Source organism: Notamacropus eugenii, chromosome 2, assembly GCF_028372415.1.
Source record: "Notamacropus eugenii isolate mMacEug1 chromosome 2, mMacEug1.pri_v2, whole genome shotgun sequence".
NCBI lineage: Eukaryota > Metazoa > Chordata > Mammalia > Diprotodontia > Macropodidae > Notamacropus > Notamacropus eugenii.
The window spans coordinates 303532670-303555148 of NC_092873.1; the positions used below are offsets into that span (position 1 = coordinate 303532670).

Genomic DNA, 22479 nt, shown 5'->3' on the forward strand with positions numbered 1-22479 from the left:
TCGACATTTCTTTCTCTTTCTTTTTTAAAAAAACAAGTCCTTGGCTACAAAGGATAGCTCTGTAGAAAGGGAAATGAGAAAAATACAGGAGAACACCTAGGTGATGCAAAGCCTAAAGATAACCATAGAAGAAGGAGGAGAGAAGAAAAGGTACCACCGTATCGATGGACGCTAAGAACCAGTCCTAGGAACATATGTCTCCCCACCCTAAGGACCCTATCTCTGGCAATAACTCATGAAAGGGTCCCAGTGAAGCAAACTATCTCTCCCTCTTTCAAGAACGAGCTGACCTCTGTAGAATTTCCCTTGTATGAACAAGACTCACCAGCAGAGCTATCGTATACTGATTCCCACAGTTACCATGTGCAATTCAGACGTCAAGACATAGACGTCGACTCCCAAGGATATCTCGTTACAGACTTATAGATCCTTAAAAGTCACCGTCTGCCCCCCCCCCCCCCCCCAACCCTCCATGCCAGAGTGAATGACTCCTGGACCCAAGGTACAGAAATTGTACGTTCACCACCTAATTAGCATACCCGGCACACCACTCCCTGTACTTTTTCTATTTTAGAGTTCCCTGTCCGCCTTTATTAGCGTTATAATAGACTTTTTGTCACTTGACTGGAAGACTGCTTGAGTCCTCGAATTCTTTCAAGACAACTCCGCCCTGAACCTCAGTATTTTGCGGTCCCTGCAATCCCAAGCCACATCGGTATCTTCTATGCTCAGAATGTCGCTACTTTTGGTCAAGTTGCTTTCATTAGATATGCTTTTTATATACTTTCCTAGGAACCCTGCTTGGACAGAACTTTCTCCTTCCTCATCTGTACAAAAGACTACCTCCAAGATCCATTTCAGCTATGACATTCTCGGAACATTTTATTCAGCTTGAATCAAAATCTAATGAATTTGCGAACTTAAAAAAAAGCATATTTTAAGGAAAATATCTCAAATTAGTTAGTTTCCTTGACAACACTATGTACTTTTTCTTATGCCTCTAAATATATTACCCGGAAAAGTGTCTCTAGGCTTCCTCAGGCTGCCAGAGGTGGCTAAGACTCGCGTGGGGCTGGGGGGGAGGGGCACATGGAGGCTGAGCACATCAGTGCAAAGCGTCTTCGTGATGAGATTGGGAGAAAGCTTATTCCCACCCAGGGAAGAAGGAGCGATTTCTTTTGTTTCTTTTTCCAGTCTTTAATAATAATTTTTCCTTTGGCAAAAAAAGAAAGAAAAAAAAATCCAGCTTCTTCCTTCACCATCTTGTTCCCTTTCTACGTTCCGTGTTTCTTCTGGACTCATAATTTCACCACAAGACATAGAGGAGCTCGAAAGAGTCCAATTCAAAGGTACAGAGAAGAGAAATGTTGAAGTCATCGCAATGTCCACACATTCAGTCCCTCAAACCTTTTTTGAACTCCTACCGTTAATGGAAGGGCGCTGTGTTCGGAGGTGAAGGATCTGAGGCCAGGGAAGAAACGGTCCCTGCCTGCAAGTTAGCGGCATTCTTCCTGCCACGGGAGGAGAGATGCTGGGAGCCAAAGGCCCCTGGACTTCGGAGAAAGGTGGAGATTCGGAAAAGTAGGAAACGAGGAAATGAGGAAAGCGCATTTAAGGGTGGCTGGATGCCCGGAGGCGGGAGATAGCACTGCCGAGCTCCAGGACTTGGGTGAGTTTGGCTGGTGGGCAGCGTGCCATGGAGAAGGGGAAATGATGTTGGAAACGCCAGGCTGAGTGAGGAATCTCCACGTTTGTCAGACTAGCCAGCGAGCTGAGGTGTAGCTGTGGGACATAGCAAAGGAGACAGAGCTCTAAAGGGTATGAGACGTGCCCACCTCCTGACTTCGGCTTAAGCTCAGGGCCTGGCAAAGAGTAGGCAGGCGATTAGAATACATAGCCTCGTAGAAAAACAGACGGTGAGGTGAGTGGGTGCTCTCCTCAGGCTGTAATCTCCTACAGGACATGGACTGAGACCCTTTGGTCGCGACATCCTCGACATACAACTCAAAGCCGGCAGAGAAAAGGCTCTTACTAAGCGCTTAGTGGCGGAGCGAATAAAGAGATGGACGAGCAAATTGGAAGCACTGAAGAAATGCATTTTTGCCGCCGAAATCCTTAAGAGGAAGAGAGAGAGCTTGTTTTTCAGGACCTCGTGGCGCAACGGTAGCGCGTCTGACTCCAGATCAGAAGGTTGCGTGTTCAAATCACGTCGGGGTCAATTCGTTCTTTTCTTTTCTCCATTCAATACGCTCGGTACCAATGGGGGAAAGACAAGAAAGAAATAGTGGAGAGAGATGATGCGAGCAGAGACAGATACGGACAAAATCGGGGTTCCGCTCTGTTACCTATCCTCAGCTGAGCCTCACACGTCAACAGCTTCTCAAACCACACTTGGAACCGGCTGAGAAAGCACACCTGCTACTCCGAAGACCCCCCCCTGGACGGAAGAACGCATCACTTTGCTTACACAAAGTGTGAGTTGGGGCCACGAGATTGTCCTGGCCTTTACCGATGGAAACAACCAGCACACATGAAAACATCTGGGATGGCTGCGATCCCTGCCTCGCTCGGGATTCTTCATCTGTGAGGAAGACACACTGCAGTGTGGAGGAAGCACAAAGAGAAGAAGAGATGCTTACTGAACTTACAGAAAGTCGTGGAAGAGCAAGCCTACAGCTTGGCTCAGAAGAGGCGCGCGGTTCTGTTTTTCTCACGCTCTGTCTTCGGTGTTTTTCTCTCCGCACTTTGTACGTTACACACAGCAAGCCAGAGAAATTCACTGCGGAACGCCTTGCTTTGAGGCGTAAGGGCCAGGGTCAGGCTTAGAGAAGGAGAGGGAAGGGCACCGGAAAGTTGGGAATGCCCAGGGAGCGACTGCCCGACTGGGGGGTTGCGGGTGGGGGGAAACGGAGCCCCGGAACCCGATTAGATCCTGGAGCTGAAAGCACGGAAGTTTTCATTGCGAAGAGACAGGGAGGTTCCGGGCACAGGCTTCCTCTGCTTGTGCCCTGAATCGCTTCGTTCGCCTTCTCCCTGAGCGGCGGGATAGACCTGGGACCCTAGAACGCGGAGGCGATGGAAATTAACCATGAGGTAAGGCCCAGAAAGGCAGCCTCCTCGCGTCTTCCTGGGAAGCGTCGAACCTGAAATCTTGAGACGTGCGGTCCGGCACGTGTTCTGCTGCAAACGGCCCGATCCTGTACGCCTCACAGAACGTAGGAATTTTTGGAGTTTTTGCCTCCTGGAACGACCCACCGACCTCCTCCGCGGTCTGAAAAGGTGCATTGCAGGGCTTTCCTTGGCTCCTACTTCTCTGTCTGTCTGTCTGTCTGTCTGTCTGCCCAGTGCCTGTAATTCTCCTCTGCACACTGGGGAAACCCATCAATTCGTTCTTTCATTGGTTCCACAATCATTTGTTAGGTAGCTACTGCGTCGAGGAAGACCCAAGGCTCCAGGGGATGATGGAGAAAGGATCCGGCAGGTCCCGCTATTGCAGCCTTCGGAGATCTTAGCGGAGGATCTCCCCCATTCATCTAGCCCCTGGTTGGTAGAGCAAGAGGGTGAGCCATCATCAAAATGGGATAGGAGATTTTTCTCGGCTTTGGAAGCTCCTAAACCACCAGGGTAACTAACCACCATCACCTCACCTGATCGACGCACCCGTGATGGGGCCAGAGTTGGCAGCTCTCTGGAAAAGACAACGCAAACCTCGTAGTCGGTAGGATTCGAACCTACGCGGGGAAACCCCAATGGATTTCTAGTCCATCGCCTTAACCACTCGGCCACGACTACCCACGCTGGGGGAATGTCCTCTTCACCTCCACGACTACCCACGCTGGGGGAATGTCCTCTTCACCTCCACTAGAGAGGCCCCAAACACCTCACCATCCCGGAGCCAGCATGCTCCGCCTCTCGCCTCTCTCAAGACTGAGGCACAGCCTACCTCTCCCGAAATGCCACAACGCCCATTCCCACACTCGGTCCCTACAGCCAACCTATCCCCCCATGCTGGCACCTCGAGGGGAGTCGATGGCACAACAACCGAGGCCCTCCTACAGCCACAGTTTAGACTCTGGGATTAGCTGACAGCCATTCATCCACTTACCATTTGTGGTCAGAAGAAGCGGTACAAGGACACTCTCAAGGTCTCTCTCAAGAACTTTGGATTTGACTGTGCAACATGGGAGACGCTGGCAAAGGACCGCTCAGCATGGCGTGCCCACATCAGAAAGGGTGCTGTGCTCTATGAGCAAAGCAGAATTGAGACAGCACAAAGTAAAGGTAGGATGCGCAGATTTGGAGTATGCACCCCAAATATTCGCAGGGACTATCTGTGCCCAACCTGTGGTAGAGCATTCCGAGCTCGTGTTGGTCTGAACAGCCACAGTCGGACACACTGAAATTTCACTTTGTTATGGTGATGTCATTTTGGTCCTCTTCCAGAACGAAGGACAACAACCATTTATTTCCTGCGTAAGCATTTGGTGAGATTCTACTACCAGCCCTTCCCTCCCTGTGTGAGGCTACCTGAGACCAAATGGGAGGAAGACAGCACGACCCACAGCAGCAAGTCCCTTCGCCTCTCTGGGTCTCAGCTTACTTACCCATCTCTAAAATGGGGGAGACAGGGACGTGATCTAAACGACAGGATCCCAGACGTCTCTTTGGGCTCTTCTAACATGCTAGACTTCCACACTCAGGCGGCTACGGGGTACTGGGAGTTGAGCCCAAAGGGGAGAGCTATGGTAACTGGAACACCGACGGGAGGAAAAGCGGGGGCCGGAGGGTGCTGGTGGGCTTGGGCTAATCTCGAACGCGAGGATAGATTTTGAACCGAGGCGAGGCGAGGGCATTTCGGGTGGACCAAACAGCGCAGGCCGAGGCTTGAAGTCAAGGGGACTGCCACGGCGGATTCCGGAAACCGTGAAGGGAATGATCTGGCTGGAGCGCAGGGAGTCCCAGTTGGGGAGGCAATCTACGTGAGTAGGAAACGCACCTTACTCGAGGCGCCTAGCACCTGGCGGCTTCCTGTTTGTCCTTTATGTTTGTGCCCACGATTTGCACAAGGAGGGGTGGAGGTGGGAGTGAGGCTGAGGGTAGGGGCAGGGGCAGGGGCAGGGGCAGGGGCAGGGGCAGGGGTAGGGGCAGGGGTAGGGAAATGCCTCTGGGTCTCTGAGCTCCTCCGGCATCCGAAATCATCCTGGGGACCGTCTGACACCGTCGGCCTCTCTGGCTGGAGATTTTGCGCTCAGAACTACAGGGAGTGCGGCAGGCTGTAGAGGGACGCAACTCTGAAACTTTGCAGCGTAAGCCGCAATAGGAAAAACACAGTCCATTTCAAGCTGGGACACCTCCTACGAGCAACAGGGATTCCCTCCAAGGTTGAGTTAACGAACGTACCTTGGTGGATGATGACTGATAGCTCAACGGGAGTGGGGAAGGGGTTGGAGGTTCGAGAAATTTCTCCAGAAGGAGGAATTTAAAATCCTCGATCCTCATAAGTAAGAGGAATCGACGAGGATGGGATTCGAACCCACGCGTGCAGAGCACAATGGATTAGCAGTCCATCGCCTTAACCACTCGGCCACCTCGTCCCGCTCAACCAACCCCTCCACACTCATACACTGGTAATAACCACAACCACGCTGTGGTGGTTCGCAGGTTTTTTCAAATTCTGGTGTTTTCAGGGCTTCGCAGTGTGTGTATCGGAAGACACTGACCCTTTCTGCGTAACAGCCTTCCCCGTTCTCTGGCACTGCAAAGGAAAATAGTCCTAAGGGACAGGACGAGCAAAACGCCGATTCAGGATTATTAGGCCCGTGGCTGCTTGACGTGGGGGTAGCAGGGGACGCTGGAGCCCACACTTCGGGGTCGAAGAGGGGGGCCGAGAATGAGAGACCAAAGACGATCCAAGCGGACAGCACAGACTAGGAACCCGACGGGGGGTAGGAGCAGGGTTTTGGGTTTGTTTGTTTTTTTTTTGGTGGGGGTCACTGCAGAGATAGGGAGCAAAAACGAAAGGATTTCAGCAGGGAGACCTGTTAGGAGACACTTAGAACAAGGGAGAAAAGGAGAGAAGGAAGGAAGGAAGGAAGGAAGGAAGGAAGGAAGGAAGGAAGGAAGGAAGGAAGGAAGGAAGGAAGGAAGGGAGGGAGGGAGGGAGGGAGGGAGGGAGGGAGGGAGAGAAGACAAAAAGAAAGAAGGAGGGAAGGAAGAGGATTACGTCTGGTTCACCCTTCTTGTTATCATCAAATACCAGGCACTAAGTCTCAGTCACAGAAGCCAAAAAGACTGTACTTGTTGGAACAAGGGCAATCGGTCCAATTTGCTCTGAGCACCGCTCCAATTCTACACGACACAGCTTTACATTGTTATAATTTTATAGGGGGAAAGGATCTAGCAACAGGGGAAATGCCAAGGATGCCATCCTATCACATTTTGGGGTTTCTCTGTTTCCTTGTCAAACTGCTATGTCTCTGCTTTACATTCTAAAACCATTTGCCTCACCACACACAGGCTTCCTTGTGATTTCACGGACGTGTTTTTGTCGAGTCAGTCCTAATGGCTAGGGTTGCTCCCAGGAGTCAGTCTTGTTCTTTCTCTTCATTCTCTGTACTCTCTTCATTTCTGCACAGATATCTGAGGCTACGGCTTTTGTGGGTGGATCCTTGCTTGGATTTTATCTCCTGTTAATTATAGGACGTGCCAACTATGATTCTTCTACCTAAGTTCCAGATGCTGTTCTCCCTGGCATCCGGGTGATGGACAGAAGTGCAATTTTCTGTTCTCTCTGCTTTTAAAAATTTCGTTTCCAATCTGACGACCAAGGCCCAGGAAAACAGATCTATAGCTAGAGTACACCCACTCTAAGTCATCTCTCCTCCAGGTTAAGCCTTCCCCCATCCCTTCAACTGACCCAGCTGGAGCATGACTTCCGGTCCCTTCGCCAGCCTGATTGCCTCTTCTGCACATTCTCTGGTCCCTTACAAAATATGGCACCGAGACGAGACACAAAGCTCCAGATGGGAACTAACCAAGGCAGAGCACAGCAGCTGGATCTCCTTTCTGGCCCAGGACTCTCACTAGACTCCAATTAATGCAGACGGAGGGGACAGGGTGGTGTGCTGAAATGAGCGCAGGATGCGGAGCATTTGAATCTCTCCTTTGACGTTTCGTAATTGTGTGAACTCGTGCGAGTCCCTACAGAATGTCCCGAAAAAACTGCTTTTGGGGGGGCGGGGGCGGGGAATAGTATTGAGGCGAGGGGGTAGGAGGTGAGGAAGGCAGACAGGCTGGCAAAGTCGAGTTATCCTCAGGTTCACAGAGAGAAAGAGGCTCTGAGCCTACGGATCCCTGCAAAATTTTCAGGGTCGCCAGCAAAACTTCACCGTGCACCAAGGTTCCACCGAGATTTGAACTCGGATCGCTGGATTCAGAGTCCAGAGTGCTCACCATTACACCATGGAACCGGCACAAGGCGCCCTCCCTTCCCACTTTTATGCGACGCTACCAAAATCCACCACTTCCATTGGCTATTCACTCATTTGCAGCTCTTCCTTTTCCCCAACACGTTTCCCCGTCCAAAGTCAGGCACCGCCTGCGTGCTTAAACAATCCGCCTCTCCTTAGTCCGTCCGCCTCTCCTTAGTCCGTCCCCTGCCTACAATCCTCCCGCCAGCTTTTCGCTCTCAAAGAAATCCACACAGAATAAAATCGTCCACCTGGTCCTCTTCTGAACAGTGGATCCGTGCACGAGCCGAGCCCGTCCACCACCAACCCCCGCCCAACACACACACCTTCTGGAAACCCCCCTTTCCTCCCTCCCTCCCCCTCGTCTCCCCCATCCCCCACCTCGCCTCCCGCAGCTGAAGGAAAACCGAGATTTTCCTGCAGGGAAATGAAAAGCAGCAGAAAGGGAGAGATCTTTCAAGGAAGAGCCCACACACCCTACCCCTCTCCGACCCTTCAGCACAAATGCCACTCTGTGTCAATTGAATGTTGTTGTCAGACAGGACGGACGGAGAGACGAACCAACGAGCGGGCGGACGGACAGATGAACAGGCAGGCAGGCGAGCGGACCGACGGACTGACGGACGGACGGACAGACAGACGCAAGTGGTCAGCATTCATATAGCGAGCGCCTTAAGATTTGCAAAGCGCCTTAACTTCATGTTGACTCATTCGACCCTCACTACAACCTTACACTCCCTTCTAGCAGATGGGAGAGTCATGCAGTCATCTGGGACCGGTTGCGTGGGGAAAGAGACTTTAGGTCGCTTCTTCCCGTTCACTTTAGGGGACACGACTCCTCAATCAATGGACTTGAGAGAGGGGACCCAAAGAAAAGTAGGTCCCACCGAGATTTGAACTCGGATCGCTGGATTCAGAGTCCAGAGTGCTCACCATTACACCATGGAACCGGCACAAGGCGCCCTCCCTTCCCACTTTTATACAACACTACCAAAATCCACCACTTCCATTGGCTGTTCACTCATTTGCAGCTCTTCCTTTTCCCCAACACGTTTCCCCGTCCAAAGTCAAGGCACCGCCTCCGTGCTTAAACAATTCGCCTCTCCTTTCTTAGCCCGTCCCCTCCCTAGAGTCCTCCCGCCAGATTTTCGCTCTCAAAGAAATCCACACAGAATAAAATCTTCCACCTGGTCCTCTTCTGACCAATGGATCCTTGCACGAACCGAGCCCGTCCACCACCAACCCCCAGCCCAATACACACACCTTCTGGAAACCCCCCTTTCCTCCCTCCCTTTCCCTCGTCTCCCCGTCCCCCCCCTACCCTCCACTTCCCACCCCCCAATTCCCCGCCCGCAGCTAAAGGAAAACCGAGATTTTTCTGCAGAGAAATGAAAAGCAGCAGAAGGGGAAAGATCTTTCAAGGAAGAGTCCACACACCCTACCTTCTCCGACCCTTCAGCACAAATGCCACTCAATTAATTGTTGTCGTCAGACAGGACGGACAGACCGACGGACAGACGGACGCAAGTAGTCAGCATTCATATAGCGAGCGCCTTAAGATTTGCAAAGCGCCTTAACTTCATGTTGACTCATTCGACCCTCACTACAACCTTACACTCCCTTCTAGCAGATGGGAGAGTCATGGAGTCATCTGGGACCGGTTGCGTGGGGAAAGAGACTTTAGGTCGCTTCTTCTCCTTCACCTGAGGTCCACACGACTCCTCAATCAAAGAATTTGGGAGAGGGGACCCAAAAAGAAGGTCCCACCGAGATTTGAACTCAGATCGCTGGATTCAAAGTCCAGAGTGCTAACCATTACACCATGGGACCTTTGCCGCACACGTGTGCAATAATGACACTCTTTGTTGGACATATTAACTCTTCCGGAGACTAGTTTCACCTGTCTTTCAAGAGCTCTGAACTACGCACCCGTCAGTGGCAGTGACATTCCCGGTACTGCCACTGAATAAAAGCTGATCCACACCATGGAGCTGGCCAACGCCTGCAACGTAATTCGGAAAGATCTGGAGAATAGTTTATCAAGCAATTAATCAACAAGGCCTGTAATTTGCTATAGCTAGGCACTTTTCTAAACGCTAAGAAAACGAAGTAAAAAGCAGTCCCTACTCCCAAAGAGCTCAAGCGTCCACATTGTGGAGAATGTGAAACAGAGGTCTCTACATTTGATACTGAAGGTGATCGGGAACCCCTGGAGTGCATCCAATGGGAGACGGTGGTTACGTGGTCTGATCTACCATTTAGGAAGAGTAATTTGCTTGCTAAGTAGAGGAAGGCCTTAACTAGGCTTAGATTTGTGGCTGGAAGACGGATCAAGTTCAAATTGTATAGGTGTGAAGTAAAGGGGACCCGTACCAGAGTGGTGGTAGTCAGAGCAGAGAAGGGGAAGTTTATGGGAGAGATATAAAGAAGATGAAATCCATAGACCTTGGCAACAGATTGAATATCGGTGTGGGACAGGTGTGGGGACAGGGTGAGGAGTTGAACTTGATATCTCAGTTGAGAGCCTCAGAGACTGGGAGGATGATGGTACCCTAAATAGTGAAAGGAAAATTCAAGAGAGGATGGGAGAATTTTAGGGGAAGATAATAAGTTCTCTTTGGACATATTGGGTTTAAGATGTCTAAGGGACATCCAGTAAGACGCCAGAAGGAAATCATATAAAAGAGAAAAATAAAATCCACTCTCCTTTGCCCTTCCTAACAGCTGGACATCTCGACCCCAATACGAACGCGTCATTCCTCCTGCCTCCCTTATCTCCAACTGGCTCGGTTTATTTCTCTTAAGATACCAGAATTCTAATCATTGAGATTGTTCTGTGGAAGATGTTACACCCAGAAAGGTCGGAAGTTTTAAAAGTGAAATATAGTAACAGAAACTTCAATGAATGGTTTACTTCGAAGACGATGAATTGAAGAAACTCTGAAATCCCGTGTTCTCTAGAAGTAAAATCGCCGCTGATACTCTGAGCCCACTGGAATGAATTGCCTTCTAGCAAGCGGCAAAGCTCCTACGCAGACTGCCCGTTCCATATGGAAGAAATGGCCCCCTCTTAAGGTTGCTTATGAGGCTACGCTTTGGAGGACAGTTGTTCATCAAGATTCATTTCTGTTAAGTACAAGGGTTGCGTCTTGGCTTCTACGCAAAATGGGCTTTTGCTCCCTGTTTTGTTGCAGGCGTTGGCCAGCTCCATGGTGTGGATCAGCTTTTATTCAGTGGCAGTACCGGGAATGTCACTGCCACTGACGGGTGCGTAGTTCAGAGCTCTTGAAAGACAGGTGAAACTAGTCTCCGGAAGAGTTAATATGTCCAACAAAGAGTGTCATTATTGCACACGTGTGCGGCAAAGGTCCCATGGTGTAATGGTTAGCACTCTGGACTTTGAATCCAGCGATCTGAGTTCAAATCTCGGTGGGACCTTCTTTTTGGGTCCCCTCTCCCAAATTCTTTGATTGAGGAGTCGTGTGGACCTCAGGTGAAGGAGAAGAAGCGACCTAAAGTCTCTTTCCCCACGCAACCGGTCCCAGATGACTCCATGACTCTCCCATCTGCTAGAAGGGAGTGTAAGGTTGTAGTGAGGGTCGAATGAGTCAACATGAAGTTAAGGCGCTTTGCAAATCTTAAGGCGCTCGCTATATGAATGCTGACTACTTGCGTCCGTCTGTCCGTCGGTCTGTCCGTCCTGTCTGACGACAACAATTAATTGAGTGGCATTTGTGCTGAAGGGTCGGAGAAGGTAGGGTGTGTGGACTCTTCCTTGAAAGATCTTTCCCCTTCTGCTGCTTTTCATTTCTCTGCAGAAAAATCTCGGTTTTCCTTTAGCTGCGGGCGGGGAATTGGGGGGTGGGAAGTGGAGGGTAGGGGGGGGACGGGGAGACGAGGGAAAGGGAGGGAGGAAAGGGGGGTTTCCAGAAGGTGTGTGTATTGGGCTGGGGGTTGGTGGTGGACGGGCTCGGTTCGTGCAAGGATCCATTGGTCAGAAGAGGACCAGGTGGAAGATTTTATTCTGTGTGGATTTCTTTGAGAGCGAAAATCTGGCGGGAGGACTCTAGGGAGGGGACGGGCTAAGAAAGGAGAGGCGAATTGTTTAAGCACGGAGGCGGTGCCTTGACTTTGGACGGGGAAACGTGTTGGGGAAAAGGAAGAGCTGCAAATGAGTGAACAGCCAATGGAAGTGGTGGATTTTGGTAGTGTTGTATAAAAGTGGGAAGGGAGGGCGCCTTGTGCCGGTTCCATGGTGTAATGGTGAGCACTCTGGACTCTGAATCCAGCGATCCGAGTTCAAATCTCGGTGGGACCTACTTTTCTTTGGGTCCCCTCTCTCAAGTCCATTGATTGAGGAGTCGTGTCCCCTAAAGTGAACGGGAAGAAGCGACCTAAAGTCTCTTTCCCCACGCAACCGGTCCCAGATGACTGCATGACTCTCCCATCTGCTAGAAGGGAGTGTAAGGTTGTAGTGAGGGTCGAATGAGTCAACATGAAGTTAAGGCGCTTTGCAAATCTTAAGGCGCTCGCTATATGAATGCTGACCACTTGCGTCTGTCTGTCCGTCCGTCCGTCAGTCCGTCGGTCCGCTCGCCTGCCTGCCTGTTCATCTGTCCGTCCGCCCGCTCGTTGGTTCGTCTCTCCGTCCGTCCTGTCTGACAACAACATTCAATTGACACAGAGTGGCATTTGTGCTGAAGGGTCGGAGAGGGGTAGGGTGTGTGGGCTCTTCCTTGAAAGATCTCTCCCTTTCTGCTGCTTTTCATTTCCCTGCAGGAAAATCTCGGTTTTCCTTCAGCTGCGGGAGGCGAGGTGGGGGATGGGGGAGACGAGGGGGAGGGAGGGAGGAAAGGGGGGTTTCCAGAAGGTGTGTGTGTTGGGCGGGGGTTGGTGGTGGACGGGCTCGGCTCGTGCACGGATCCACTGTTCAGAAGAGGACCAGGTGGACGATTTTATTCTGTGTGGATTTCTTTGAGAGCGAAAAGCTGGCGGGAGGATTGTAGGCAGGGGACGGACTAAGGAGAGGCGGACGGACTAAGGAGAGGCGGATTGTTTAAGCACGCAGGCGGTGCCTGACTTTGGACGGGGAAACGTGTTGGGGAAAAGGAAGAGCTGCAAATGAGTGAATAGCCAATGGAAGTGGTGGATTTTGGTAGCGTCGCATAAAAGTGGGAAGGGAGGGCGCCTTGTGCCGGTTCCATGGTGTAATGGTGAGCACTCTGGACTCTGAATCCAGCGATCCGAGTTCAAATCTCGGTGGAACCTTGGTGCACGGTGAAGTTTTGCTGGCGACCCTGAAAATTTTGCAGGGATCCGTAGGCTCAGAGCCTCTTTCTCTCTGTGAACCTGAGGATAACTCGACTTTGCCAGCCTGTCTGCCTTCCTCACCTCCTACCCCCTCGCCTCAATACTATTCCCCGCCCCCGCCCCCCCAAAAGCAGTTTTTTCGGGACATTCTGTAGGGACTCGCACGAGTTCACACAATTACGAAACGTCAAAGGAGAGATTCAAATGCTCCGCATCCTGCGCTCATTTCAGCACACCACCCTGTCCCCTCCGTCTGCATTAATTGGAGTCTAGTGAGAGTCCTGGGCCAGAAAGGAGATCCAGCTGCTGTGCTCTGCCTTGGTTAGTTCCCATCTGGAGCTTTGTGTCTCGTCTCGGTGCCATATTTTGTAAGGGACCAGAGAATGTGCAGAAGAGGCAATCAGGCTGGCGAAGGGACCGGAAGTCATGCTCCAGCTGGGTCAGTTGAAGGGATGGGGGAAGGCTTAACCTGGAGGAGAGATGACTTAGAGTGGGTGTACTCTAGCTATAGATCTGTTTTCCTGGGCCTTGGTCGTCAGATTGGAAACGAAATTTTTAAAAGCAGAGAGAACAGAAAATTGCACTTCTGTCCATCACCCGGATGCCAGGGAGAACAGCATCTGGAACTTAGGTAGAAGAATCATAGTTGGCACGTCCTATAATTAACAGGAGATAAAATCCAAGCAAGGATCCACCCACAAAAGCCGTAGCCTCAGATATCTGTGCAGAAATGAAGAGAGTACAGAGAATGAAGAGAAAGAACAAGACTGACTCCTGGGAGCAACCCTAGCCATTAGGACTGACTCGACAAAAACACGTCCGTGAAATCACAAGGAAGCCTGTGTGTGGTGAGGCAAATGGTTTTAGAATGTAAAGCAGAGACATAGCAGTTTGACAAGGAAACAGAGAAACCCCAAAATGTGATAGGATGGCATCCTTGGCATTTCCCCTGTTGCTAGATCCTTTCCCCCTATAAAATTATAACAATGTAAAGCTGTGTCGTGTAGAATTGGAGCGGTGCTCAGAGCAAATTGGACCGATTGCCCTTGTTCCAACAAGTACAGTCTTTTTGGCTTCTGTGACTGAGACTTAGTGCCTGGTATTTGATGATAACAAGAAGGGTGAACCAGACGTAATCCTCTTCCTTCCCTCCTTCTTTCTTTTTGTCTTCTCTCCCTCCCTCCCTCCCTCCCTCCCTCCCTCCCTCCCTTCCTTCCTTCCTTCCTTCCTTCCTTCCTTCCTTCCTTCCTTCCTTCCTTCCTTCTCTCCTTTTCTCCCTTGTTCTAAGTGTCTCCTAACAGGTCTCCCTGCTGAAATCCTTTCGTTTTTGCTCCCTATCTCTGCAGTGACCCCCACCAAAAAAAAAACAAACAAACCCAAAACCCTGCTCCTACCCCCCGTCGGGTTCCTAGTCTGTGCTGTCCGCTTGGATCGTCTTTGGTCTCTCATTCTCGGCCCCCCTCTTCGACCCCGAAGTGTGGGCTCCAGCGTCCCCTGCTACCCCCACGTCAAGCAGCCACGGGCCTAATAATCCTGAATCGGCGTTTTGCTCGTCCTGTCCCTTAGGACTATTTTCCTTTGCAGTGCCAGAGAACGGGGAAGGCTGTTACGCAGAAAGGGTCAGTGTCTTCCGATACACACACTGCGAAGCCCTGAAAACACCAGAATTTGAAAAAACCTGCGAACCACCACAGCGTGGTTGTGGTTATTACCAGTGTATGAGTGTGGAGGGGTTGGTTGAGCGGGACGAGGTGGCCGAGTGGTTAAGGCGATGGACTGCTAATCCATTGTGCTCTGCACGCGTGGGTTCGAATCCCATCCTCGTCGATTCCTCTTACTTATGAGGATCGAGGATTTTAAATTCCTCCTTCTGGAGAAATTTCTCGAACCTCCAACCCCTTCCCCACTCCCGTTGAGCTATCAGTCATCATCCACCAAGGTACGTTCGTTAACTCAACCTTGGAGGGAATCCCTGTTGCTCGTAGGAGGTGTCCCAGCTTGAAATGGACTGTGTTTTTCCTATTGCGGCTTACGCTGCAAAGTTTCAGAGTTGCGTCCCTCTACAGCCTGCCGCACTCCCTGTAGTTCTGAGCGCAAAATCTCCAGCCAGAGAGGCCGACGGTGTCAGACGGTCCCCAGGATGATTTCGGATGCCGGAGGAGCTCAGAGACCCAGAGGCATTTCCCTACCCCTGCCCCTACCCCTGCCCCTGCCCCTGCCCCTGCCCCTGCCCCTGCCCCTACCCTCAGCCTCACTCCCACCTCCACCCCTCCTTGTGCAAATCGTGGGCACAAACATAAAGGACAAACAGGAAGCCGCCAGGTGCTAGGCGCCTCGAGTAAGGTGCGTTTCCTACTCACGTAGATTGCCTCCCCAACTGGGACTCCCTGCGCTCCAGCCAGATCATTCCCTTCACGGTTTCCGGAATCCGCCGTGGCAGTCCCCTTGACTTCAAGCCTCGGCCTGCGCTGTTTGGTCCACCCGAAATGCCCTCGCCTCGCCTCGGTTCAAAATCTATCCTCGCGTTCGAGATTAGCCCAAGCCCACCAGCACCCTCCGGCCCCCGCTTTTCCTCCCGTCGGTGTTCCAGTTACCATAGCTCTCCCCTTTGGGCTCAACTCCCAGTACCCCGTAGCCGCCTGAGTGTGGAAGTCTAGCATGTTAGAAGAGCCCAAAGAGACGTCTGGGATCCTGTCGTTTAGATCACGTCCCTGTCTCCCCCATTTTAGAGATGGGTAAGTAAGCTGAGACCCAGAGAGGCGAAGGGACTTGCTGCTGTGGGTCGTGCTGTCTTCCTCCCATTTGGTCTCAGGTAGCCTCACACAGGGAGGGAAGGGCTGGTAGTAGAATCTCACCAAATGCTTACGCAGGAAATAAATGGTTGTTGTCCTTCGTTCTGGAAGAGGACCAAAATGACATCACCATAACAAAGTGAAATTTCAGTGTGTCCGACTGTGGCTGTTCAGACCAACACGAGCTCGGAATGCTCTACCACAGGTTGGGCACAGATAGTCCCTGCGAATATTTGGGGTGCATACTCCAAATCTGCGCATCCTACCTTTACTTTGTGCTGTCTCAATTCTGCTTTGCTCATAGAGCACAGCACCCTTTCTGATGTGGGCACGCCATGCTGAGCGGTCCTTTGCCAGCGTCTCCCATGTTGCACAGTCAAATCCAAAGTTCTTGAGAGAGACCTTGAGAGTGTCCTTGTACCGCTTCTTCTGACCACAAATGGTAAGTGGATGAATGGCTGTCAGCTAATCCCAGAGTCTAAACTGTGGCTGTAGGAGGGCCTCGGTTGTTGTGCCATCGACTCCCCTCGAGGTGCCAGCATGGGGGGATAGGTTGGCTGTAGGGACCGAGTGTGGGAATGGGCGTTGTGGCATTTCGGGAGAGGTAGGCTGTGCCTCAGTCTTGAGAGAGGCGAGAGGCGGAGCATGCTGGCTCCGGGATGGTGAGGTGTTTGGGGCCTCTCTAGTGGAGGTGAAGAGGACATTCCCCCAGCGTGGGTAGTCGTGGAGGTGAAGAGGACATTCCCCCAGCGTGGGTAGTCGTGGCCGAGTGGTTAAGGCGATGGACTAGAAATCCATTGGGGTTTCCCCGCGTAGGTTCGAATCCTACCGACTACGAGGTTTGCGTTGTCTTTTCCAGAGAGCTGCCAACTCTGGCCCCATCACGGGTGCGTCGATCAGGTGAGGTGATGGTGGTTAGTTACCCTGGTGGTTTAGGAGCTTCCAAAGCCGAGAAAAATCTCCTATCCCATTTTGATGATGGCTCACCCTCTTGCTCTACCAACCAGGGGCTAGATGAATGGGGGAGATCCTCCGCTAAGATCTCCGAAGGCTGCAATAGCGGGACCTGCCGGATCCTTTCTCCATCATCCCCTGGAGCCTTGGGTCTTCCTCGACGCAGTAGCTACCTAACAAATGATTGTGGAACCAATGAAAGAACGAATTGATGGGTTTCCCCAGTGTGCAGAGGAGAATTACAGGCACTGGGCAGACAGACAGACAGACAGACAGACAGAGAAGTAGGAGCCAAGGAAAGCCCTGCAATGCACCTTTTCAGACCGCGGAGGAGGTCGGTGGGTCGTTCCAGGAGGCAAAAACTCCAAAAATTCCTACGTTCTGTGAGGCGTACAGGATCGGGCCGTTTGCAGCAGAACACGTGCCGGACCGCACGTCTCAAGATTTCAGGTTCGACGCTTCCCAGGAAGACGCGAGGAGGCTGCCTTTCTGGGCCTTACCTCATGGTTAATTTCCATCGCCTCCGCGTTCTAGGGTCCCAGGTCTATCCCGCCGCTCAGGGAGAAGGCGAACGAAGCGATTCAGGGCACAAGCAGAGGAAGCCTGTGCCCGGAACCTCCCTGTCTCTTCGCAATGAAAACTTCCGTGCTTTCAGCTCCAGGATCTAATCGGGTTCCGGGGCTCCGTTTCCCCCCACCCGCAACCCCCCAGTCGGGCAGTCGCTCCCTGGGCATTCCCAACTTTCCGGTGCCCTTCCCTCTCCTTCTCTAAGCCTGACCCTGGCCCTTACGCCTCAAAGCAAGGCGTTCCGCAGTGAATTTCTCTGGCTTGCTGTGTGTAACGTACAAAGTGCGGAGAGAAAAACACCGAAGACAGAGCGTGAGAAAAACAGAACCGCGCGCCTCTTCTGAGCCAAGCTGTAGGCTTGCTCTTCCACGACTTTCTGTAAGTTCAGTAAGCATCTCTTCTTCTCTTTGTGCTTCCTCCACACTGCAGTGTGTCTTCCTCACAGATGAAGAATCCCGAGCGAGGCAGGGATCGCAGCCATCCCAGATGTTTTCATGTGTGCTGGTTGTTTCCATCGGTAAAGGCCAGGACAATCTCGTGGCCCCAACTCACACTTTGTGTAAGCAAAGTGATGCGTTCTTCCGTCCAGGGGGGGGTCTTCGGAGTAGCAGGTGTGCTTTCTCAGCCGGTTCCAAGTGTGGTTTGAGAAGCTGTTGACGTGTGAGGCTCAGCTGAGGATAGGTAACAGAGCGGAACCCCGATTTTGTCCGTATCTGTCTCTGCTCGCATCATCTCTCTCCACTATTTCTTTCTTGTCTTTCCCCCATTGGTACCGAGCGTATTGAATGGAGAAAAGAAAAGAACGAATTGACCCCGACGTGATTTGAACACGCAACCTTCTGATCTGGAGTCAGACGCGCTACCGTTGCGCCACGAGGTCCTGAAAAACAAGCTCTCTCTCTTCCTCTTAAGGATTTCGGCGGCAAAAATGCATTTCTTCAGTGCTTCCAATTTGCTCGTCCATCTCTTTATTCGCTCCGCCACTAAGCGCTTAGTAAGAGCCTTTTCTCTGCCGGCTTTGAGTTGTATGTCGAGGATGTCGCGACCAAAGGGTCTCAGTCCATGTCCTGTAGGAGATTACAGCCTGAGGAGAGCACCCACTCACCTCACCGTCTGTTTTTCTACGAGGCTATGTATTCTAATCGCCTGCCTACTCTTTGCCAGGCCCTGAGCTTAAGCCGAAGTCAGGAGGTGGGCACGTCTCATACCCTTTAGAGCTCTGTCTCCTTTGCTATGTCCCACAGCTACACCTCAGCTCGCTGGCTAGTCTGACAAACGTGGAGATTCCTCACTCAGCCTGGCGTTTCCAACATCATTTCCCCTTCTCCATGGCACGCTGCCCACCAGCCAAACTCACCCAAGTCCTGGAGCTCGGCAGTGCTATCTCCCGCCTCCGGGCATCCAGCCACCCTTAAATGCGCTTTCCTCATTTCCTCGTTTCCTACTTTTCCGAATCTCCACCTTTCTCCGAAGTCCAGGGGCCTTTGGCTCCCAGCATCTCTCCTCCCGTGGCAGGAAGAATGCCGCTAACTTGCAGGCAGGGACCGTTTCTTCCCTGGCCTCAGATCCTTCACCTCCGAACACAGCGCCCTTCCATTAACGGTAGGAGTTCAAAAAAGGTTTGAGGGACTGAATGTGTGGACATTGCGATGACTTCAACATTTCTCTTCTCTGTACCTTTGAATTGGACTCTTTCGAGCTCCTCTATGTCTTGTGGTGAAATTATGAGTCCAGAAGAAACACGGAACGTAGAAAGGGAACAAGATGGTGAAGGAAGAAGCTGGATTTTTTTTTCTTTCTTTTTTTGCCAAAGGAAAAATTATTATTAAAGACTGGAAAAAGAAACAAAAGAAATCGCTCCTTCTTCCCTGGGTGGGAATAAGCTTTCTCCCAATCTCATCACGAAGACGCTTTGCACTGATGTGCTCAGCCTCCATGTGCCCCTCCCCCCCAGCCCCACGCGAGTCTTAGCCACCTCTGGCAGCCTGAGGAAGCCTAGAGACACTTTTCCGGGTAATATATTTAGAGGCATAAGAAAAAGTACATAGTGTTGTCAAGGAAACTAACTAATTTGAGATATTTTCCTTAAAATATGCTTTTTTTTAAGTTCGCAAATTCATTAGATTTTGATTCAAGCTGAATAAAATGTTCCGAGAATGTCATAGCTGAAATGGATCTTGGAGGTAGTCTTTTGTACAGATGAGGAAGGAGAAAGTTCTGTCCAAGCAGGGTTCCTAGGAAAGTATATAAAAAGCATATCTAATGAAAGCAACTTGACCAAAAGTAGCGACATTCTGAGCATAGAAGATACCGATGTGGCTTGGGATTGCAGGGACCGCAAAATACTGAGGTTCAGGGCGGAGTTGTCTTGAAAGAATTCGAGGACTCAAGCAGTCTTCCAGTCAAGTGACAAAAAGTCTATTATAACGCTAATAAAGGCGGACAGGGAACTCTAAAATAGAAAAAGTACAGGGAGTGGTGTGCCGGGTATGCTAATTAGGTGGTGAACGTACAATTTCTGTACCTTGGGTCCAGGAGTCATTCACTCTGGCATGGAGGGTTGGGGGGGGGGGGGGGGGCAGACGGTGACTTTTAAGGATCTATAAGTCTGTAACGAGATATCCTTGGGAGTCGACGTCTATGTCTTGACGTCTGAATTGCACATGGTAACTGTGGGAATCAGTATACGATAGCTCTGCTGGTGAGTCTTGTTCATACAAGGGAAATTCTACAGAGGTCAGCTCGTTCTTGAAAGAGGGAGAGATAGTTTGCTTCACTGGGACCCTTTCATGAGTTATTGCCAGAGATAGGGTCCTTAGGGTGGGGAGACATATGTTCCTAGGACTGGTTCTTAGCGTCCATCGATACGGTGGTACCTTTTCTTCTCTCCTCCTTCTTCTATGGTTATCTTTAGGCTTTGCATCACCTAGGTGTTCTCCTGTATTTTTCTCATTTCCCTTTCTACAGAGCTATCCTTTGTAGCCAAGGACTTGTTTTTTTAAAAAAGAAAGAGAAAGAAATGTCGAGACAAAGAACAAAAGAAAGAAAGAAAGAAGACAAGAAATAAGTAAAGAAAAAGAAGGCGGAAAGTTCTGTAAAGTCGATGGACAAGTTTTAAAAAATCTGAATTTATATTCAATGTCCCACTTCAGGACCGTTATGTGTAAAGAAGCAGTGAGAAGGTGTATTCTTTTGATATGTCCCTCTTTCTTAGGAGTTACCTATCTGATCTGCCGGATGCCTTCAAGGGGAAAGTGTCCGTGGTGCTGAAACAGGTTGAGTGGGGCGTGTGAAGAACAGAGCGGGACTTTTATCTGAAAAGTTTTCGGTTTGTCTAGAAGGTACCACAGTTGGTTTGGAACTGGCAGAGGGGGTATGAGAGCAGTGGCATGTCACACTTAGAGTGAAGTTTGACTTGAAGTTTCTGATTTCAAAGAGTAGGGTGTGCTCAGCATAGCGTTCCGAGTTGCGTTCAAGGTTAACCTAAACCTAACCATGAATCCAAAAGAAAAGAAATTCCAAAATCGTAGGCAAAGGGGACAAGGAAGCCTTCTTCAGGCCAACTCTTAAGGACCTTGTAGCGGGAGAGCAGAGTGGCGCAGCGGAAGCGTGCTGGGCCCATAACCCAGAGGTCGATGGATCGAAACCATCCTCTGCTAGCTATTTTCTTAAACATTTCCCCCCCCCCCCCCCCAAGTATCTGGTTGGAGCAATTTCATGAAAACAGCTAGATCTTAACCTTTGATAACAGCTAGCTGTGCACCCTGGGCATGTCCATGAACCTCTCTTTCTCAGCCTTAGTTTCTCCATCTAAAAAATGAAGGAGTTGGACTCCATGATCTCCAAGGCCACTTCCATTCCTAAATCTATGATCCTATGGTCTAGAGCTTCCTCTAAGACTCAGCTCAATGAACCACCCCACGCTCAACCTTTCCCTCCTCGAAATCCTTAGTGTTAGCTCTCTAGTGCTGAATTGACCTTTCAGTTTGACTTGAGAAGGGAACACCAGGAAAAGTTTCACTATCTCTCCCTTTCAGAAATCCTACTCCTTCAGACTCCCAGAGAGACGGAGGAGATATATAAGACCTTTGCAGATAGGAACTGGTAAGTCGGTAAGTCTCTGATATTTTCTGAGCCAACCCAATGCAGCATAGTAGCAGAGAGCCTTTGGCTACTATGCTTCTCACCCACGGGCACAGTGGCATTGGCCGTCCTGTCACCATCTCATTGGGACTGAGCTTATGGGAACCAAATGGTCTGGACCTAAGGCTCAACCGGGCTAAAGGAAGGGCTTTGGGACGGGATACCTAGCTCCTCAGAGAATTTAGTAAGGGAGGTTTTAAGTATCTCATTAATGATTTCAGTGATGACTGGGGGCGATAGGCACAATGGAGGTGGTGAGTAATTGGCCAGGATGAAAAGTAACTTAGCTAATGAAGGTCCTGTGAAATGGGTACCTCTATCACTATGCATCTCTTTAGGAAACCCCCAATATGGAATGATCTTTTTTTAAAAGGATTTCTATTACCACAGAGGCTGAGGCAGTATATGACAGGGAAACCCTTCTAGCCACTGGGAAAACATACAGACCATAACCAAAATGTGTCTGTAACCAAGGGCAGGTGGCAACTGACTGAAGTGGATCTGCCAGGTTTCAAAGGGCGCCTGTAGAGGAGGAAAGTGTTTGGCCATGAGCAGGCTTCAGAGGCTTGGACGCGTTGTGCTTGGGGCAGGTGGGAAACATCTTAGAGGCAGTGAGAGCCGTGCTGTGAAAACTCCCCCATCAATATTTTCGAGCTCCCTCCACCAGCTTGTCAGGTCCCCAATGGCTGAATAAATGAAGGTGTTCCAACATAGGGAGGAATAAGTTCTTGGGGAGTACTACAAGTCCATTTGGGCCCACCCATAGTCATAGCAAATGTACATCCCTCTGGAAGCTTACCTTGTGTTAACAGGATTTTTTTTTTTTTTTACTGAGTCAGTGTCTAACTTGAGAATGGCAAAATAGCAGGCTAGCGACAAAGCGTCAGTAATCAGGCACTCTTTTAATTAATTACTTTCATTGTGAGGAACAGATTTGAAAACTGGGGATTCTCCCGATCAGAATTCCACCTTGCTGAACTGAAGACAGAGCATATATACATAAATCACAAGTGGGGAGGGAAGGGAGAAGGGGGATTACAAACAATCCTTCCTAGGGCCAGAGTGGTTTCTCCACAAATGGAAGAGAGTATATCAATTCTGGAGTCCTGTGGGAGCAATATTTCTCAAGTCCTTGGGGCTCCTTACTTAGTGGGTCACAGGACCAGAGTTCTGTGATGGGAACAGCTTCTAAAGTCTTTGATCTGCTTCATTATGCTGCCAGAAGGATGCCAGAGATTGTGAGC

At 50.5% G+C, this 22479-nt stretch overlaps 13 non-coding genes across 13 annotated transcripts; 7 read left to right on the forward strand and 6 right to left on the reverse strand.

Annotated features, from left to right (window-relative positions):
* Window positions 1-2146: 2146 nt before the first annotated feature.
* On the forward strand, window positions 2147-2218 carry TRNAW-CCA (transfer RNA tryptophan (anticodon CCA)). Its single transcript has one exon. It is a non-coding gene; the product is annotated as a tRNA-Trp (tRNA).
* Window positions 2219-3710: 1492 nt separating this feature from the next.
* TRNAS-AGA (transfer RNA serine (anticodon AGA)) lies at window positions 3711-3792 on the reverse strand. The gene has a single exon. It is a non-coding gene; the product is annotated as a tRNA-Ser (tRNA).
* A 1720-nt stretch (window positions 3793-5512) lies between these two features.
* Window positions 5513-5594, reverse strand: TRNAS-GCU (transfer RNA serine (anticodon GCU)). The gene has a single exon. It is a non-coding gene; the product is annotated as a tRNA-Ser (tRNA).
* Window positions 5595-7397: 1803 nt separating this feature from the next.
* TRNAQ-CUG (transfer RNA glutamine (anticodon CUG)) lies at window positions 7398-7469 on the reverse strand. The gene has a single exon. It is a non-coding gene; the product is annotated as a tRNA-Gln (tRNA).
* An 878-nt stretch (window positions 7470-8347) lies between these two features.
* On the reverse strand, window positions 8348-8419 carry TRNAQ-CUG (transfer RNA glutamine (anticodon CUG)). Its single transcript has one exon. It is a non-coding gene; the product is annotated as a tRNA-Gln (tRNA).
* Window positions 8420-9227: 808 nt separating this feature from the next.
* Window positions 9228-9299, reverse strand: TRNAQ-UUG (transfer RNA glutamine (anticodon UUG)). Its single transcript has one exon. It is a non-coding gene; the product is annotated as a tRNA-Gln (tRNA).
* Window positions 9300-10835: 1536 nt separating this feature from the next.
* TRNAQ-UUG (transfer RNA glutamine (anticodon UUG)) lies at window positions 10836-10907 on the forward strand. The gene has a single exon. It is a non-coding gene; the product is annotated as a tRNA-Gln (tRNA).
* An 808-nt stretch (window positions 10908-11715) lies between these two features.
* On the forward strand, window positions 11716-11787 carry TRNAQ-CUG (transfer RNA glutamine (anticodon CUG)). The gene has a single exon. It is a non-coding gene; the product is annotated as a tRNA-Gln (tRNA).
* An 878-nt stretch (window positions 11788-12665) lies between these two features.
* On the forward strand, window positions 12666-12737 carry TRNAQ-CUG (transfer RNA glutamine (anticodon CUG)). The gene has a single exon. It is a non-coding gene; the product is annotated as a tRNA-Gln (tRNA).
* Window positions 12738-14524: 1787 nt separating this feature from the next.
* Window positions 14525-14606, forward strand: TRNAS-GCU (transfer RNA serine (anticodon GCU)). Its single transcript has one exon. It is a non-coding gene; the product is annotated as a tRNA-Ser (tRNA).
* Window positions 14607-16326: 1720 nt separating this feature from the next.
* On the forward strand, window positions 16327-16408 carry TRNAS-AGA (transfer RNA serine (anticodon AGA)). Its single transcript has one exon. It is a non-coding gene; the product is annotated as a tRNA-Ser (tRNA).
* Window positions 16409-17900: 1492 nt separating this feature from the next.
* Window positions 17901-17972, reverse strand: TRNAW-CCA (transfer RNA tryptophan (anticodon CCA)). Its single transcript has one exon. It is a non-coding gene; the product is annotated as a tRNA-Trp (tRNA).
* A 2707-nt stretch (window positions 17973-20679) lies between these two features.
* On the forward strand, window positions 20680-20751 carry TRNAM-CAU (transfer RNA methionine (anticodon CAU)). The gene has a single exon. It is a non-coding gene; the product is annotated as a tRNA-Met (tRNA).
* The last annotated feature ends 1728 nt before the right edge of the window (window positions 20752-22479 follow it).